The sequence below is a fragment of the Chamaea fasciata genome, unplaced genomic scaffold, assembly GCF_029207755.1.
Source record: "Chamaea fasciata isolate MVZ Bird 193981 ecotype frontalis unplaced genomic scaffold, bChaFas1.0.hap1 SCAF_5, whole genome shotgun sequence".
NCBI lineage: Eukaryota > Metazoa > Chordata > Aves > Passeriformes > Sylviidae > Chamaea > Chamaea fasciata.
This window is the reverse complement of record NW_027094090.1, coordinates 20,177,663-20,198,606: the sequence shown is the minus strand read 5'-3', so window position 1 is coordinate 20,198,606 and position 20,944 is coordinate 20,177,663. Positions and strand designations below refer to the sequence as shown.

Below are 20,944 nucleotides of genomic sequence, written 5' to 3'. Positions count from 1 at the left end.
AAGTTAGACAGTTGGACTAGGAGCTAGGTACACTACATGTGCGATTCTGATCAGTTTCATTAGCTCCAGTAGGATGAGGTGTCTGCGGCAGTTCACTAGAAGTAAGAATTCTTCCTTAATGTATAAATGGCTTCAGTTTAATATGAAGAAATCTAGTACTGGTGTCACACTAAGAAGTTCACAGGCTGAGTGAAAAAGCAGAATTACATTATTTGTAACAGCCTGTATCCCACCTCCTCAGCTGATGAGCTTTTTATCAAACAGTAGCATTTTTCAAACTCCAAAGGGAAAGAGTCAGTGGTACTTTGCATTTCTGACAGTAAGCTTATACTATATCATAGTCTATATTTCTGAATACAAACAATCAGCTTTTTTATAAAGGAAGTCTTTTGCCACATATCCTCCAGCTCTTTAATTAATAAACCACACAGAGAATCCAGCACTATTTGTAATTCTATCAAAAAAATGGCCTTGGCGCAAAAGAAAAGGAAGTCAGTCAGGTAGGATTTAATTTTTTAATGAAAGTTTCCACGTCCAAAAGAACAATGAGGCTTTGAAATAGAAGTTTCAAGGCCAATACTTGCACTATTTATACCTGCAATTATACTACTTATACTAGTGGAATAATAGCTCTGTAAAACTGTTGTTAAAATCAGTCTTTGTGAGGACTGCATATTAAATATGTTACATATTACATATGTAACAAATTACATAAGCTACATATTTCTGTGGAAGCCCTGTAGCATATTTTAAAAGTCTATGATGTTTCAGAGAGGTGGGTTTGGCCAGTTCATCAAGCTTTTCACTATATGAAGAGAATATCTTACTAATTGTTGCTTAGTTGGCATAAATCGTATGAAATTACATATTCATGTTGTATATGTTCAAGTCTCCAGCAGGCTCAGGATTTCTCTTCCTCCCTTCCCAAATTTGTTTTTCACAGGGCAGTCGTGCATGTCCTTGCTTTCCCATTCCTTTCTTCTTTATTACAAAAGGTATCTAAAATGAGAAACAGAAATAGAAATCAAGAATTACAAACATTAAAAAATAAAATCCCATACAGATTAAAGAATGGACCACCTACCTCATGAATAAGGCCTAGAGCAGTTGTTCTTAAAATACCTTGATTCAGTATTCAGAGTTAACGGACCTAGTCTCTTGTTCCTGCTTTCTTCTTCTTTCCTGCACCAGGAAAGCAAATCTTTCTTCATAGTTCTTGCTTTCGTTGACATCATAGAGAGATTTTCAACATGGAAATTTTCTTGTCAGTAGAATGCAGAATGCTTCAATGAAGCAACAATATTCAATGAAGAAAAGTCATGTGGATTTTATAGTGGAAAGGCATGCCATTGTTGCCAACTGTTTTTTTATATTTGAAAGTGGATTTTCTAATAATCATTGGCAGGAGCATGGGAGAAAGGATTCATACAGTAACAATTTGCAATTCTTTCATAAGTAGCATTATAAATTTGAAGAACTTTGATAACTAAGAGGGAGAATATACTGGAAAATGAAAACATGGAAGATCCATCAAATCCACAGGAGATCCTAGAGGTATGTAGATTTTTTTTTATATTTCGAAAATAACAGTCATCATTTTACCTTCAGTGTCATCTAAAAATGCTTATATTATATAATAATAATTGAAAGTTCTTTGGCTTCATGAGGTTATGTGTGTGGTGAGTTGACTTTGACTACCTAATAGACACTGATCCACATGCTCTCACCCTCCTCCTTCTCAGCAGAACAAGGGAAGAAAATAAGTGGAAAAAAGAAACCTAATGAGCCTATATGAGGACAGGGAGGTCACTTAACAAGTGGCATTTGACTTGGGAGGAATTTAGTTTATTGCCAATTAAGTTAGATTTGAATAGAAAAAAAAATTAAAACAGCACCTTCCCTCCACCCATCCCTTTTTCCTAGGTCCAGTTTCATTCCTTTATTCCCAATTCTTCCACCCATCCTAACCTTCAAGCTGCACAGAGAAATGGAGAATTGGGGGCTGGGGTCACAGTCAATCCAGAACAGCTCCTCTTTGCCAATCCTTACTCCTCACACTTTTCCCGTTTCAATGTGGGTCCTTCTGAGGGGCTGCACCCCTTCAGAAATATCTACTCCCATGTGGGCTCTCCAGAAGATGCAGTTTTTCAGGAAATATCCATCTGCTCCACAGTGGTCCTTCACATGCTGCAAAGTGCTCCAGCACCTGAAGGACTTCCTTCCCTCCTCCTTCTTTGACCACGATGTCACAGGGCTGTTCATCACACTTTTTCCCTCACTCCTCATTGCCACAAAATGTTTTCCCCTTTTAAAAATACATTTTCCCAGAGGCACTGCCAGCATGGCTGAGAGGCTCAGCTGTGCCTCAATCATTTGGAGGCACCTGGAACTGTTTGTGTCCATCACAGCATAGCCACAGCCTCTCCTCACAGACACCACTCCACAGCCCCTATGGCCAGGGCCTGGGCACCTGCACCTAGGACAGCTTAGAGTTTCCAGAATTAGTAATGTCTTCTACTGCCAACACAAGTAGCTTCTTGTCTTCTCAGGGTAATACTACTTTCATTCAAATGGTGGCACAATGTAAATAATTGTGAATTAAAGGGCAGGAATAATGAACACAAATACCAGGCTTCAGATAATGATGCAAGACAGGATAATCAAAGAGAGTAATGAGAAAACAAGTTGATGTATGTTATATTGAAATGCGAAGAAAATTACATCGTTATATGATCTAAACATTTATCAACCAGAATGAATACCATTAGAGCGAAGTATGGAAGTGTGAAGTGCATTTCTGATGTGATGGAAAATGGCAGAAAGGTGATAGGGCCTACACCAAACTCCATCATTTGGAGTTGGAGCAGATTTACTCCTGCTGACAGACCTAGAACAACAGTCAGGAACCAAGAATGAAACATCTTACACACAGATCCCCATGGACCAAGTACACAAGTGGGTGCCCATGGCCTGAGTGTGCTGAGCATGACATCTGGGCCTGAGGATCTCAAAGACTGGACTTTTCATTCATACATCACCTGTGAAAGCAGAAGAACTTCCCATATGCCTGTGCTGAATATATAACATAATTAAACAATCAAAAAAGGAAATATGAAAACATTGCAAGGAGAAAAGCCTTCATAACCTTTATAGTAGTGAAGTGCACACTGTAGAAAGGTCTGATAATTGTCACTGAACACAGATTGCATTTGTGTTCATGGGCACAAAAAGCTGTGTGGCAATAGACTGCAAACTTATCTGCACATCTCCATCACAGCCACCACATGTGAGGCCCCAGCCTTGGCTTCAACATTCTGTGTAGACATTAGGAGATCATAGAATCTTAGAGTCATTTAGGTTGGAAAAAAATTCAAGATTATTTAGTTCAACCTTTGACCAAACACCACCGTGTCAGCTAAACCATAGCAATAAATTACATGTCCAGTTGTCACTTCCAAGGCATGGTGACTTTACCACCTCTCTGGGCAGTCTATTCCAATGCCAGACCATCATTTCAGTGAAGAAAGTTCTCCTGATGTCTGATCTGAACCTCCCCTGGCATAGCTTGAGGTTATTTCCTCCTGTCCCATCACTTGTTGCCTGGGAGAAGAGACCAATCACCCCCCCTTCCTACAATCTCCTTTAGGGCAGTTGTGGAAAGCAATAAGGTCTCCTTACAGCCTCCTTTTCTCACAGCTCCCTCAGCCACTCCTCACATGACTTACTCTCTAGACCCTTCACTGGGTTTGTTGCCCTTCTCTGGACATGCTAAATATTAGTAGAAGTTTTATATGAATAAAGTAGTAGGCAAGCAGCCATCATATTAATGGTGATATAATTTGCTTCAGGGAACCTCTGCAGATACCACTTCTATTACAGCTGAACAAATACATTTCAAACAACTGGACCGATCAATCTCGTTTCTGTTCAAGAGTTGTTGAAGAGTAGCTTACAGTTTCTTTAATTATATAATTGTATTTGTTTCTCAGAGTCACACAGTAGATAATTAGATGAACAAGGTTTGCTCTGAGGGTTCATGAAAGCAGTTCATCTGCAATTTTAAAAGTTTCAGTTAGATTTCATTGCTCATGTGGGTCGTGTGTGATTGGATCTGACTCGTGCCAGTGTGAGTATTGCTCCTAGAATCCAGGATGTAATGTGAAGATTTACTTACAAACTCAAAACATAGATTGATCAGATGTTCTCCAACAACATTTCTGTGAACATTCCTGCCTTTACAAAAGACTACAGAGAATAATCCCAAGGCAACAGCAACAAAAATTTCATAATTTTTTTCCACCTTTTAGGTTCACCATATATTTATGGATTAGATGTGAGATATTTGTTGACATCAAATGCTAATTTTTAAGTGAAAAAAGGCATATAAATAATGTGAAAATATCTAGGCAATGATATGTTTTCCCTGCACTCACTTTCTGTACGCTGTAGACACAGTAAAATCCTGAAGCACTCAAATGCGGTGCTTTGACAATTAAAACTATATAGTTTTTCCCTCCTACACAATTTTTTAAAGCTTTCAGGTGCCATTTTCTTCAAGAGTACATGGTGTACCCTACATTTAGGAATGGAAAATTTGTAAAATTTCTGAAAGTAGGAAAATGTGTATTTTTTAAGGTTGCATTATTTTCAAAGTTTAATATTTGAACTTAAAATGTAAACCCTTCCTCCTTGAAGCAAGACAGATCTTAGGTCTCCATCAAAGAAAATCAGAAATGTAGATGAAGCCCAGGAAAGGAACCAGACTTAATATGATTATTGTATGATAAGGAAAAATCCCTTGTCTATGAGGACAATTTTTTTTCTCATTTGTCCTTTTCCTTTTCTCATTTCCGTTTCCAGAATTATCAATGTGTGGTAAAGTAGGGGTAATACCTAGAATAATGCCATTAAAAAAGAAAAATAAATTCAGCACCAAGCTACCATCGAATGAACAGATAGCCTTAGAAAACTAAGAAAAAGTAATAGAATAGCAAAAGTAATAGTAAAAGAGTAGAATCTACCTCACTTCCATATTATTTTCCAGAAAAAATTCTGGAAATCTGTTTCATCCAAGTCATCTACCAGTGGCAAGATCCTTGCTAAAATGAAACTGTTGGCAGCATCACAGAAAAGGGGTTAACACTCCTGTGGTATAATTTCTTCTACTCCATGCAATCACACCACCTGCCCAGGAAGAGTAAATTCACAAGCAGAAAATCTCAGCCTGGAGAAAAGGAAATAATTTAAGTCAAATAATGTTTAAACTGCTGTAACTTTTATCTTCATTTGCTCAGAAACATCCTCAGAGGAAGTAGTCAGGAGTTTTAGCTCACTGAACTTTTTGTTCCTCACTTATGAGCACACAAAAGTTCAGAAAAAAACCCAGATGTTCAGCTCTTGAGCTACCAGGCCCCAAAATCTCCAATTTCTCTAAAAATCATAATAATAAAAAAGTAAAGCAAAATTTTGATGCTGAAAATTTCCACATTGTGGGTGACTCTATTTCTCAATAACCAAACGTGCATGTTTGTTGTGCAGAATGAAAGGTGAGAGACAAAGACCATTTTCTTTCCTACAATGCAAATTCTCAGAGTCAAAGAAATAATGCAGTAAAGGTTAAACATATTTAATTTTGGTTGGTTTAACCTATAGTACATTATAGATTAAACATATTTCTTTTTAACTCTGTCCCATATTCTGGTTTACATTTTGCTGAGTCCTCTTGGGTCAAAGAGAGAGTGCAAAAATATCCCCATTTTGCTTTCATTTAGGGAGACAAGGATTTCCAGGGCCGGTTCTAAGCCTGGAGAAAAGGAGCCTCTGATTAAGTCTTGTCCTGGAAGGGCAAAGCAATAGGCAGAACAGGCCTGTCTGGAAGTGCTTTCAACAAATAATTTTAGACTCAAATTGGCCACCTACCCAACCTTGCTCTTTCAGCAGAATGAACTGCATCCAAATAATTTCTTACAGTCATTTAACCTTATCTTTAAAATTTTGTCTCACTTCTTTAAACTTCTTATCCAGCCCATACTTAAAAATCCCTAAGACCACAAGTGCCTTTGGCCAACTTTCCGAGGGTTTATTTGTTCTGACTGTTAAAAATTTCTCTATGTTAAATCCAAATTCCCTTGCTAGCATTTATGGCTATTTCTTATCTCCAGTGAATATGGAGAATGCTTTCTTCCTTTCCTTGTCACCTATTTTACAATTTATCTTTTATGTACTACAAGATTGATTTCCCTTCAGATTCTGTTCTTTAAGCTAAAATACATGCACAACGAAATTAAAGGGAGAATCTGGTATTCCAATTCCATCAGGAAAAGAAATGAAAGTCTCAAGAAAAGCTATGGTGACATCTTGTAAGCTTGAGCACTTTTTATCTGGGAAATTGTTATGTCTGCCTCCTGGATTTCCTCCTTTTGAAAAATATTTGATCATTGTAGAAAAAAATTCTTTTACTTCTTTATAAGTGAAGAAGGGTTTTTTTGGTTCTCAGGTTAATTTAGTTTTCCTATTCTGCATTTTTAATTAGCAGCTCTCTGCTTCAAAGCATATGTTTCATCAGATTCTGGACATTAATAAACCACAGTATCAAGTTTGTTATGTCACAGTCTTTAGCCATGAAAAAAAGTTATTGCATGACTTATGGAGGATTATACATTCTAAAAATAGGCAAGATGAAAAGACTTGTCAAGAAAATTATATTAACCAAGATACATAGGAAAGAAAGCATCTCAGTTACTACTAGGTTTTAAAAACAGTATTGCTGTTACCTTCTTTCAGCAAGAAAATTAATCTTTAAAATGTATTTCATTATCTGATGAAAGTCTCTTAAGGCTGTGACCTATTCAGGTGACAGTTTAATCTATAAATACTGTGTTTAAGTTTAAAAAAAAAAATTTCTTGCCACTGTAAAAGGCTAAGAGCTCATGGTCAGTGAATTGTGAAGAGAAGTAACTTCCTGTAGAATGTACAGTTATTTCTTCAGTTGCATTAACTCTACTTACTTGAATTTGTGCCAGTAGAAATTTCAGAATAGACTGTTCAGAATATAGCCCATTCCTAGCACCTCGACTTCATGTTTCACATCACTCTTGTTCATATAACACACATCTAATGACCTTTCGCATTCTTGCAATTAGCAGGTGAGCTGTGCTTGTTCTGAGAGCTTGTGTGGTATTGCCTTTGGAGGACCACTACTGACACTGCAGGTTTAGCAGCCTAGCCATTAATGATATTTAGATTCAATGCCAGCAGGTAAGAGAAGAAAAAAGTTCTTGTTGTTGCTGGAGGCTTTGAGGGCTGGAAGGGAGGTAGACTCTGCAAGTGATCTGGGGTTAACCCATGGTTTCTGTGCCCAGTGCTGGAGTTAGAGGTATTATCCATGCAACTGCTTCCTTCCCCTCACTAGCAATGATTCTGGGTTATTTAAACTATTATCTTGAAAGACTTTAAAATCCTTCTTTCTGGGTATTGATCTTGACATTTTAAGTTAATTTCTTGCCTTTTCCCTTGTATTTCTCTGCAGCCAGCTCATTCAGCCTTCCATCTATCGTCTTCACCTCAATGTTTCTTTTCATTTTACCTGGTCAAAGTAGCTGATTACAACCTTTTAAAGGTAGCCAAAGCAAGAAAGAATAATCAAACTAGTCCACATTAACAGATTTCTGACCAGAAACAATGCTGTCACCTGGCAGCTTTTCAAACTGAGCTAGATGAAGGAGACGGATCAGGTTCTCTACTTGACAAGATTCAAGGCCAGCATGTGGATATGACAGAAGTTAGGAACGTATTGCACTGATCCCAAAGGCAAACACCCACAGAACCAGTCTAACCCTCACGGGCAGCACCTTGAAGGAGGTGTCTGTGAAAGCACAAAACTCCTGGCTACCCAAGTCCAGAGAGTTCTGGTTTCAGGAGACACTGTTTACACACTTGAGGGTTATTGTGAGTGAGGTCATTTCTGCTTTAGGAAGCAGCACTTCACAGACCTCACTGTAAGTTCGAAACTTCAATGATGTCAGGAGCCAAGAACAGACAAGGGACCATCAGTCAGGAATTTGCCTTGTGATCTTGTGTCTTCATATGAATTTTAAGTAGTTAATTTCATTGTTAATTTGAGAAAAAAAGGAAAATGTTTTCTAGAATGTGTATTTCAGGGGATCAGCTCTGTTTCTGTTTGGAGGATGCATTTTGAAACCTCAGAGGAACATATACCTGGCAGGCCCAGTGGTAGACTCTAGGAACAGGGCAAGGCTATGTTGCGTACTGTGCCATCAGGGAAGCCCCAAGTGGCACAGTCAACTCTGAGAAAGGAAATTTAGTCCCTCACGTTACATTGGCAATAACATCATATTCCATTTCCCAGCAGAGCCATCGTCATAGTCCTATGTTAAATGCTTATGATATTATTGATTTTCCTGTATTTACATTCAACTGTGTCACTACAGACATGAGGTGCATTATGCCTCAATAGATTGTGCGAAGATTTAGATAGCATTTGGAACCTTAAAATAAATAAAACTCACTGCTAAATCATAAAACTTATGCTTTATCATCTTTTATATTAATGTGAATCATCTGTAATAATAATTAATACCATGCCAATCATCTTTTATACTAATATAATAAAGTGACTGATGTGTTTCACTTTTGCTGAGTATTTGCAGTTTTGTGTCTGTAACTTCTAGTGACATGAATAAGACTGGGGTTGTAGATGGCATTTGATTTTCTTTCATACACCATATAAAGTGTGACACATTGCAAGCACTGTTCCATCATTTTTATTAAAGTTGAACCTACACTCCTGCTTAATTTGCTTCAGCATGTCCTGTGGAATTACTATTCTTCTTCAGAAGAGCTGTGACATGTGATATTGCAGAAAGAATTTAGATGACTGCAAACAGGATGTCTTGTTACAACAAACCAGTATACAAACCTCTGTCACTTTCTGTCAGAGATGTGTGACAGGTTTTGATGAGGACCATGCTTTTTTTTCTCCAGACCACTAATTTTTTAAGCAGCAGACAGTAAGGGGAGGGAGAGGCAGGCAGGGGGAGAAATGGTGGCACAAATTTCTAATTAATCCTTCACACCCCACGTTTTCTGTCTTAGTAATCTATATTGGGTCTGGCTGTGATAGAGTTATCTATCTTCATAGCACCCTATATTCTGGTGCATTTTGGATCTCTGACTAAACCAGTGTTGCGACACAACAGTACCCCACTTTTGACTGAACACCTCCTGCACAGTGAATTTGCTACTGGTAGGTGAGAAACCAAGAGGGGACTAAGCCAGGACAGCCAACCTGAGTTGGCCAAAGGGATACTTCATACCACATGAAATTGTTTCCAGCAACAAAATCTCAAGAAAGAAAGACTAAGGAGTGAAGTTTGTATTTAGGGCATTACACATGCTGAGGTTCTGCTTTCCAAGCACAGAAAAGTAATGCATAAAAGCCTTTTTTTCTTTCCTTGCATATTCAGCTTTTGCTTCAACTATTATATTGTTTTGATCTCAATTCATGAGTGTTTTCACTGTCTAATTTCTCTCATACTAGGGGGAAAGGGGAGTGAACAAGCAGGTTAGTGGTTCTTGGTTGCTGACTAGGGTCAACTCACTGCATAAGCTTTATGATTTTCATCTAAGCCAGAGAAACTCTGGTACTGGGCTTCAGTTCAACCCTGGCTTTGTTTCTATCAACAACATAAAACAGCAACGGCCGCCTTTATTTAAGCTCAGTAAGACACTTGCAGGTGTGTCACAAAGCCAACATTTCTGTGACTGATTTCTTGCTAAACTTAGAAACAGTGTTAGACTCTCATGAGTTAACTTCTGTTGAATAGTTTCTTTCATGCATACAATGCAAATGTGCTCTGCATCAGCAGTAGCAATATAAACCTGCCTATTTCACATATTTCTTCATGAATATCTACACTAAACAATGCAATAAAAATCCTTTACTATCAACTTCTGTTCTCAAGTTCAGCTTTTTCACATTTTCTGTAGCACTGAATCAGAGATATTTATTAATTTACTTTACACAAACATGCAACAGGCTGTCTACCTTTCCTTTCCAAGGAGCCAGCTCAATAGAGCGCTGTGCACATGTAACATTTACATGCTTTGCTGCATTTAACTATCGGGTGTTTTTTTACTTCCTTATAAGTATTGTATACAGCACCTAGTCAGCACATTGCAGCAGGTAACTCTTGGGCAGTAGTGATTACTTAGTTCTCAAACACAACATTTTTCCTGAAAAAGGAAAATTTTACTAGATGTCCACCATCTTACACTTTTGTGTTTATCCACTTCTGGAGGGAAATAAGGTATCTCTTCTGCTTTGCACTGTGCTGTTTTAATCATGTTTTTCCAATGGACAAAGAAAAATTTTAATAAGTAAGCAAATATAACCCTGTCCTGGCTTCAGCTAGGGTAGAGTTAATTTCTTGTCATGAGCTGTTATAGTGCTGTTTTGGATTTATAGTGGGAATGGTGCTGATAACACACTAATGTTTTGGGGTTTTGTTAATCCATGTTTATTCTAAATTGAGCACTTTTTTTTTTTTTTTTTCCTAGTCTCATGCTCTGCTACTGAGGAGATATGCAAATAAAAAAACCAGCCTGGGAGGAAGCATAGCTGCATTGCAGGACAAGTGACCCCAACTGACCAAAGTGATATTCAACAACATAGACCATCATGCCCAGAATATAAACCGGGGGAGTTACTCTGTTACCCTCAAGGGCAGCCAATCTGGGTTTTGGAAGGAGGTCTGGGATCAGTCAGTGGGTCATGAGCAATTGCACTGTGCATCCCTTGGATTTTTTTCCTTTTTATTATCATTGTTATCTACATCTATTACTGCATTTTACTGTATTTTCAGTTACTAAATTGTTCTTATCACAACATAAAAGTTTTACTTTGATTCTCCTCCCCATTCCACCAAGGTGGGAGGAAAAGGGGGAGTGAGTGAGCAGCTGCATGGCGTTTCATTTCCAGCTGGGCTTAAAAGCACGACAAACCCACTATCTTTTAAATCACGATTTTAAGACAAGGTTTTGGGAGCTCAGCTCCTAGTATTTGAACAACTGAGACTGACAGTCCTGCATCACACAACTGCATAAATCAGGAAGACTTTGTGACAAATGAATTATTTCTCAGATTATAATCTATTACACATAAACATTTTTTCTTTTTCTGAGTCAGATACTTTCTTAGATATAGCTTTCACACTTCCCAGGTTCACAAAATTATACCACCAAAAAATAATTAACATTATGCACAACACCCAGTGAAACTTCGGATTTTTTACCCCCACCTAGGATTTTCCAAAGTCAGTCTTTAATATCCTAAAGAAACCTGTCCCTATGTTTTTTTTTCAAAACAGTGCCCTCAGCAAGTAATAAAACTTGAAAAATGAATAGTACCCTGACTCATCCAGACAGAAGATTGTTAAATGCTTGGTAGGTCATAGCAGATGAAATTGAAAGCAAGGAAAGGTGTCTCAATATGATGCTGAAGTGAAAATGAAAAAAGATAAAACAGAAATCTCTTTGCTCTTGCTTATATGGAATATGTGAAATGGAGATGTCCTTATCTTTTGCTTTCAGTGATGCCACTGTGGGCTAGATATGCTCAGAACATCCCTGCCAGGCAGGGTGACATACAGACACCCAGTGTGTGAATTCTGCAGGCCTCTGGACAGAAATGGATGTCGAGCTGTTCTGCTTAGCTAACATGGGAATTTACCTGCTCTTGTCTATTAGAAATGCACATACCAAACCAGGTCTCTGCTACAAATCATGGGCTCTATATGTTGTTTGAAGATTCAGTAAGGCAAATATTTGTGAGGAAGAGATGGAGACTCTTTATAAATCTGTTACCTGTGGGCTTAACTGTGAATGCAGATCTTTAGTTTAGACACCACTGTTAAAATATTTTGGCTTTGATGTTTGAAAATGATCCAGCAAATCTTAGTCCTGTCACATGTAGTCTTAATTTCACTTAAAAGTCCCTATGACTAGATTCTTGTTGTCACTATCAATAAAAGAAAAAAAAATATATCTATTTGTTGCTGTACAGAAAATAAGGAATTTTTTTTCCATAAACATACTTAACCGTTTTCCTTTAATGGATCAAACCAAGAGACTGTAGGCAACCTTAACAGTTATTTAAGAAGAGGGTAGCTACCAGTACTGCAAGTTTCTTAGCCATTATCTAGACTTACAGTGCTTTATATCCTTCCTTTCACTTTCCAAACACTGTCATTATCTATTGCTGTATCACTAGATGAGCTTTGTTTAATTTAGCAATCTTCAGTATGAAACATTCTCCAAATAGCCTTCATTACCATGCATGACCAGGAGAAAAGTACTTATTTTTGTAGCAGCTCTTGAGGACAGGATGTGCCAAAGCCATATGTGCATCAGTGTGTGTGGTGTGTTACTGAAGCATCTGAAGCAAAGCTTCTCTGGCAAAGCAGAGCAGGAGCAGATCCCGGGCAATAAAAACACACTACAACACTGACACCTGTTGGTAACAAGTGTGCCAAACTGTGATAGAATCTTTACAGTCCTTCATTTTCAGAAGACCCGAGAGTTCAATCTAAACTAGTACACCTACATCCACGTGTAAGTCACCTGGATATGAAGAACCAAATGCGAGACAAAAAGTGAAGATTTGATGTCCAGTCTTTCTGGAAGTAGATATCCATATCTGCTGACATCCATGTGCAGCTGATGTCTAACAACAGTTCCAACAAATAAATACACACCAGCACATCTTTCATATCTAAAGACTGTTTCCTGAGATCTGCACGTCAACCAGAGTAACCAATGCATCCTGCAAAGCACTGAAAGACTTTGTGTAATTTAAACACAGAAGCTTTTCCATCTGGATCCCTCTAAGGATAAGATGGAACCTGGAAATTAAATACCAGTCTTCAGGACAACAGCAGCTTCAATGGAAGCTGTCTAAGAACAAACTAGCAATGTGGTATCTTTTCCATTGCTCCCTTCCTACAAAAAAGTGAGATGTGTGAAGAGCGAAGTTGTACTGCAGCATTCCTCCTATCCTAGCAGTGGGCTGAGCTTTGTTTATGAGTAATTACTAGAAGAGGAGGTAAGCTTTACAGAAAAACAAACAAAGAGACAACTGGATCTGCTTGCTTTTTAGCATAACAACAAGTTTCTCCTACCGCCCTACTGGTTGCCCTCACAGATAATAAAGACTTACTACTATAATCAGCTACTATAATTACACTCCAGAACAAAGACGTGTGATTAGAGAACTGAGGCTTTCCAAGTCCAGCATCTAAAGACAAAGCCAACTTTCATGACCCTGTTTCAGAGTGTATTTAGCAAAGCAAAGAGGCACATTAGTAACAGCCATCTAAACTCTTGCAGACCTAAGAAGCAATGTTTCAGTATGTGCCCCGTGTTTCCTACTGTATGGCTCCTGCATATTTGGAAAGAAGCAACATCAGCAACAAATTGAACACTAAACTGAACTGGCAGCAAATCCTGTAGTCATTCAAGGTCACGGTAGTCTCGTCTTTACTTGTCTGGTGATTGGTAGGCTCCTTTTCAACTGTTAAATAATTATTTCAGCCTTCAGCACATTTAAAAAAAAAAAAAAAAAAAAAAAAACACATTTCCTCTTCCAGTGTAAATGAGAGCTAAAAAAAGTCCCAGTTCCCCGTTTGTGTCATGCATGGGCTTCAGCACTCTCCCTGTGACCTGTGCACCCTTCTTTGCTCAGAGGAATGGTGTCTTGATCAAAGAACACTTCTACATCTCTTCAACACATTAGTAACTCCTAGATGTGCTATATGCACTAGTGTGACGTATTTCCTATTTACAGGAAAGAAAACAAGGGATAGGATCAGCCTAGATATTCAAATCTACAGAAAGCAAGTTAGATTGGCAGACTATGACTAGCCAAACTGAACTGTGTTCAGTGTAAGATCTAAACCTGATTATCTCACAGGGCTCTTCCCCTCCCAGCTGTCATGATTTATTCTGAGGTAATTGTCTACGCCAGTCACTGGTATCTGAGATAGAAAGTATAAAATGGCTAAGATTCACCTCAATTCAGGTAATTAAGTCTCCAAGCAAGATTTTCTTTGTTGTGGTTCAGTCTGTTTCAGAGTTCTGGAGTATAGTATCTGTGAATGGTACCAGACAAAGAAAATATCGAGTTTTGTTAGACAGAAGGGTGAGAGAGAAACGGCATAAGCACTTTTATTTCTTATTTCTTTACTGGAAGTATATTCTGGTTAATGTGAATCCAGCATGGTGCTCTGAGTCACAAGGAAACATGGCATTCCTGCACCAAATCACAGGAGTCAGTAACTTTAAACCTATTATTCTCACCTTGCCCATTAAAACAAAAAAGCTTTATTCTCAGGAGAATAAACATTTCAAATGAAACTGGGAAAAGACTGAAAAAACTCCACCCAACTGGTAACATCTCCCATGAAGAGTACTAGTGGGCTATGTGCTGAGAAAACACCCTCACACACACTGACAACATCAGCAGAGTTTTACACTCATCAATGCAGAGACCATGTATTCCTGTTTGTGAAACAGCTACAATCATAATTTATCTACAGATTTAATCAGAGAATCTGGATATTAAATCAGTGAAAATATTAAGTCCCAGCACTTCTCCACTTCTTGCATAGCCTGCCAACTCCTCCAATAAACTACAAACAAATTGGTGTACGTCTTTTGTGCAAAAGCTTTCACCACATTTACTGCCACAGGATTTTGAATTTGAGGTTATGAGTTTTTAGTAAAGGAATTATGCAAGTACTGTATTAAAGGCAAAATGCCCAGTTCATGCTGAACTAAAATAATTGAGTTGTGAGTGACAAAATAATTATATATATCCTGGGTATTTAGCTATTTTTGTATTATAATTATTAGCTTTGCTGCATCAGGAAGAATAGAGGGCTCTCAAAGATTAAGAATATTGTGTGAGTTGATACACAAGATTGCAACTTTCTTGTTGTAGATGGTCCAGCAAATTAAAAAGTTGCCTGTCACCAATCAGTAAACACACATTTCTGAGCACTTGGTGATAGTATTAACCTTACTTATTTTAAACTTTTGATCAAGTTACCAGCTTTCTTCATGATGCATGACTTTTTTTTTGGTTATTGGTCACTCCAGCCTTTAAGTTAGAATCATTATTTCAGAATACAATATTTAATGTTAATATCAGTTTATTGTTGCTACAAAGCCTCATAGCTGATTTAGTGATAAAGCAAGCTGAAGGACTGTAGGTGTTGCTCAGGGATAACAGATGCATTTTGCCCTTACACCTGCTGCATCATGCAATATTAAACACAAATTTGATGCAAACACCTCTTTTGCACATAGTTTGCAGTCATGAATGTGGTAGAAATTGAAGCAACAGAATTTCTTAAAAAGCAGGGGGGAAAAAAAATTGAAGAATGATTATCTGAGATTCATAAGATCAGGTCTGCAATTTGAAGTACAAGGTAAAAGGATATTAACCAGCTAAAGGCTTAGCTGTAGATGCATTACAAAAGCCATTTAGATATTTGACTGATTCCTCATTTTATTAAATTGCACCTGATATGGGCATAATAGTATCCTACAAACATTTCGCCTTATTCAGAAAAATCAAATTATGCTGTGGAAACTCTTATATTAAGCTATCCAGAACACTGAATATCATTAACAGTGTTGATGGAGCCATTGCCTGACTTAAAATAGATGAATAATGTCTACCAAATGGCATGATCATGTCAACCTAAAGCACAGTGTTGGATTTCCTCCTGTTCTCAGGCAAAACAACCTCATTCAGAATGTCCTCAAGAAGCTGGTGCCAGGTGCTGCCTTCCCAGAGTTTCTGCACACAGCAGCAGCTTTGCTGGCCAGGGCCTGCTACTTCTCACTGCAACAGAGTACTGATCAGCCAAGCAGCTGATTAGTGGTCTCCTGCTTCTGTAATAGACACTTCCCACTGCTTCTCACCTTTCAGGAATGAATTTAGCAGAAAATTCTGTTTTCTCATATAGGAAACATACCTCTGTGACTGACAGCACATTCTGCTTGGGTCTATTACTTCCTTATGTTTTTTAGTCTTATTAAGGCTATATTAACTGTGAGGAGGAAATTTTTCCCTCCACTTCTGATAATGGCATTCCCTATCCCTCTTGCTATTCTTGTAGTGGATTATGTAGTGATTACTCTGTATCTCCCCCACAGAATCACTGTGCTGTTATTATGAAATATTTAGAATATTTATAGCAATAGGATTTACCTGCCAAAGCAAGAAGGATTTGCATTTTCTGAAATGGGATTTTGACCAGTCATCACACTAGTCAAGTGCATTGGCACCTTGGTCTTCTCTGGCAAAATTGCAGTCATTTTGCTTGGATGAAGACCTAGGTACAGTTAGCTGTGTCTGTGCTGCTGCCAAATGGGATTATTACAATACATTACACATGTGGCTGGTTTGGAGACCACCTGGAAGCTTCAGCTAGAGCAGTATGTAGTTATCCATGAGATTAACAGTGTTGGCTCAGAGGAACACAGTACAACAACTTTCCCAACACTGAACTTTCCACCTATTTTCAAATGGCTGCGAAGTGGAAGTGACACTCTCTCACGTCGTGTGTGAGGCACCCACAGGCAGCCTGTCTCTGTGGCAGAGGTAGCATTTTAGAGCACCTGAGCTGTGCTAGCTTGGAATCTGAGACTGGAGACATAGGGCAGTCTCACTGCAATCTTTGACAGAACAGCCCTCACATATCTGGCAGAGCCCACAGCAGTAGATCAAATGATCAACATAGTGGAATACATGTCAATTTTTCACAAACCTCTGCTGTAACAATTGATTTTTAAGTTTTCAGTACAGAGTAACTGCAATCCATGTATAAATCTTGACACAGACTTGTGGAGTGGTATACCCTAATGCCCCTAGCAGCAACACTAGTAAGTTCATTGTAACACATTTAAAAATTCCATGTTTAGAGATCAGAGCATAATCTATTATTCCTAAAAATTATGAAAAAAAAAACTAAATAGCAAACAAGGAAATACAGATTTCTCTATTTTTTCCTTTTCTCTATTTTCTTCGATCAGAGATCAAGCAATTGGGCTTCTCTGGTCCTGCTTTTTTTGTGTCCTTACCATAGCTTGCACATTATTTTCCTGACAAGCCTCATCCCTCATATCACTGATGGATTTATATTCTACTGAGCTCAACTGAGTAGTTAAATAGTCAAAATCTGATCTCATTACATGTGTGTCAGCAGAACTAACTCCAGGGAAGTCGATGGAACCAAGCTGATTTACAGACTTGGAGCCAAATATTTAATTTACCATCCAACATCTGTCATAACCTCAAATTTAAACCCTCCATGGACATGACCTACATTCCTAAAACTTACAGATGGTATTTTAATATTTCTATAAAAAGAAAAATCTTGTGTGCCAGAGAAGTGTACTCAGCTCTTCTCATCTGAAACATCTGATATGCACCCTAATTCCTCAAGGACCATTCGTAAGGGCAGCCAGTTGGAGCTAAGACAAAGGGAATAGGAATAGGAAGAGAAAGGAAGGCAACCATGCCAACTGAAATGTCAAGGTGCTGGCTAGCCTAAAGCTCAGTTCCAAAACGAATTGAAAAAGAGAAGTCATATATAAATATATAGATATAGATATAGATATGTACGTATGTATACGTATACGTATATGTATATACACCACATATCCACTGATTCCTCTGTATTATAACTTTCAATGACCTCATCAAAACTACACTTGTCCTGAAAATTCTGGAATTATCAACACTTGCTCAGAATAACTTTGAATCTACTTTTCCATCAGTTTTTGATGACAGAGTCTAAAATACACACTGCTTCAGAGTTAAACACAGAAAGAGTTCTCATGTTTGGACATACTTTCTCCACTTGGGCTTTTTCTCTCTGCATTTTACACTGCAAAGAGCATTGATTAATGTGAATGTTTTAGCTATAGTTGTTGTTTGTGTATAAACTTTTGTTAAAACAAGTACTGCAGAATAAATGACCTTTACACAGACACCTATTAAAGCACTAAAAGGCTTGGCTACATTCATCTGAGACGCGTATACATAACGTTTGGAACAATAAAGGGATCAGCAGCTGCAAGGGGTTTGAATTGAATTCTTTAACAATAGAAAAGTTTTTCAGCCCCAAATACCGGCAAAGAGAATTTTTTGCAGATAATCCAGAAGAAAGAAAATAATAAAAAAAAAATGCTAGCCAACTTTGCAGTAGTTAGCGTAAGGGTGCCATCTGAAACATGTCAGCTTAAGAGTGTCCCATAGTACCATTCTTTTACACAACCATAGTATTCAGAACTGTTTCCCCAAATAATCCCAGATGGCAAGCCACAAAATTTCAATTCATTTTAAAAGCTTTCTTTGCTGTTATTATGTGATTGAAAGTGCAAAAGCAAGTTGCCATTCTCATGGCACTATTTGCATTGGCTATTATCCCCTAAAATCCCCTTTAAACAGCTACATTGTCAGCCCATAGGCCTCATTTAGAACTACAAAAAAGACCAGATTAATTCGATCAAAGGGAGAGCCAAGTACAAAATGCACTTTTCAAACTGTATCAGAGTAGGTTCCCTTTACAGATCGCTGCATGGCCAGAGCAATGTAAAAAACCCTTGCCTGAAATAAAGCACTAACAGAAATAGCTGGGCATGTTTCACATGAAGCTTTTGGGGCTTTTCCAGGGTAAATCTCTCACTACAAATGATTACAGTAAAATGTATTTCAACATAAGTGAATTAAGTAGCCAAGCATCCATTTTTGTCCATTTGGCTTTCCTCCACAATTTTCAGGAGGCACTGATGTAGTACTTGGATAATTTAGCTAGCTATAGACATTCCTGAAGCCTCTGTCAAGTGGAATTTTTAATTAATTAATTAAATATTGACCAGTGAAACTTTCAAAAGATACAGATAAGTCCCCCCACGGTTATTTTTTTCTAGGGTAAAAAATCATCATTGATGAAGCGAAGAAAATAGAAAAAGCTTTTGGTATCATTTCTGAAAAATATTCTTTTTCTTAATCTAAGGTGAACCATTTTGAGTCAAGCATAATGCAGGTCCATAGATCTACAGGCAAAAAGGCTCTAGTGGCTTTTCAATCTCACCTGGGGTTCGACGACAGGCAACAATGCTGATATTTTTGTTTTTCACAGAAGTTCCTTCGGTGTCTCTGCACCGTCTTGTTCTCTCAGTCTCTACTGGAGTTTGCTTAGTGATCCTGCCACCAGTTCTCTCACCCTCGGTCTGAAACAGTTTCTTCAGCAGCTGCTTTTGTGTACTGAGAAGAACATTTTACAGAGCAAAGGGCTGCAGCACAAAGGTAGAGCAACTGAACATGTGCAGCAATGTGTGCCATTGCCTCTTAAAGGACACATCAGACTGAGAGAGACACGCTGAAAAGCTGAGCACCTGCAACTAATTCCATACTCATCTGCTGCAGGATGGAGCTGACTGGATGCTTTTGTTTGCCACTTCCAATGGGGTTTAGATTTTTGAACAGTACCCTTTTAATATAGCTGTTGTGTTTGTTTTCTTCTCCTATTTTATGGAATGTTTGTGTATCATCAGTAATAAATACTGTGTAGCAAGAACCTGTTCCTGTGGATTCAGAAATATCTCCCCCTGAGACAAAAGGCATTGGCAATCTATATAATAAATGTAGATTTATAAATATTATTGATTTGCTAGCATAGAAACCTTGTTTTAATTCATAATTATGAGAGCCATTATTTGTAATATTAAGAATAGGAAAAGAGAAGAAGTAAATGTAAAATTAGTTATGTATTTCAAGGGTGCCCATTTTTTAAAAAAGCATGCAGTTAGACTGCAAAATAATACATATGCAATTAGAGACACAGTTTGAAATTTAAAAACCTGTCAGGTGTAAGCATTTGCATGTCATTCCACCTATTCAATAGATGTAAATGCCAGAAGTCAAAATCAGGCAAAATTAGGTGTTTGGGACTTTGTAAAGAGTAGTATATAGAAAAGTACTTTAAATAAGCTGCTTTGTCCTCAAAAAATAACTTCAATTAATATTTGTCCCAGATATATCTTTACTATCAGAGATGGATTATTACACTAGGTTTGTAGAATCAGGTACTCATGACCAGATCCAAAAACACTTTTAGGTGTCCAATTTTCTATGACAATATCTATTTTAAATATAAAGATCTTCAAGAACATGCTTAGGGTTTTTTGCCTAGTCCTGGAAATGCCTAATCACTCCTCAATTCCCAACAATAAAGTCCTGTTAACTGAATCAGGCTGTAAGTATCTCTAGGGGAGGCTGCATTATCTGGAAGCAAAACACAGCTCCCAGTTAGATCAGCTGTAGAGGTCATTACCTTGAACAACCTCTAAAAACCCCCATTGCAACACCAAGTGTGACCATGCTGAAATCCAGTCTTGGCTAGCCTTTACTAGCAAACCAATGCATCTTCTACAGAGGTGAATTTTTCTTGCATATTGAAATTGTTTCTATTGCATGCGCTTAGAACAGACTGAAATCAACTAGGACTTTACTGATGTCAGCAGTTTCAGGTTTCTACCTAATTCACTCTCATTCATATGAGTTACAGACATTTCTAATCAGTTCAATCCAGTTTAAACTGCCATAATTTCAAACTGAATAATAGAATACTGAAGAATGGCTAGTGACAGGCCATGTTCTAACATCACAAGCAGGCAAATCTGGAATAAATTCATCAGAATCTGTGGAATTAAAATGTCATACAGGAAGAAAATGGCTCAGACCAAACAGTTTTCACAGTTATTTCACACTCTTCCAAGATCCAAAGCCTCTAAGCATTAAACTCGATCTTAGCTTGAGACATTTGATATCTGTTCTACAGGTGCACTTTCT

General features: G+C 37.8%; 1 long non-coding RNA gene across 1 annotated transcript; it reads right to left on the bottom strand.

Annotated features, from left to right (window-relative positions):
* Positions 1-476: 476 nt before the first annotated feature.
* Positions 477-19,397, bottom strand: LOC136290139 (uncharacterized). Its single transcript, XR_010720993.1, has 3 exons — positions 19,185-19,397; positions 14,086-14,165; positions 477-999 (listed from the first exon to the last, which is right to left on the bottom strand). It is a non-coding gene; the product is annotated as an uncharacterized lncRNA (long non-coding RNA).
* Positions 19,398-20,944: the final 1,547 nt, after the last annotated feature.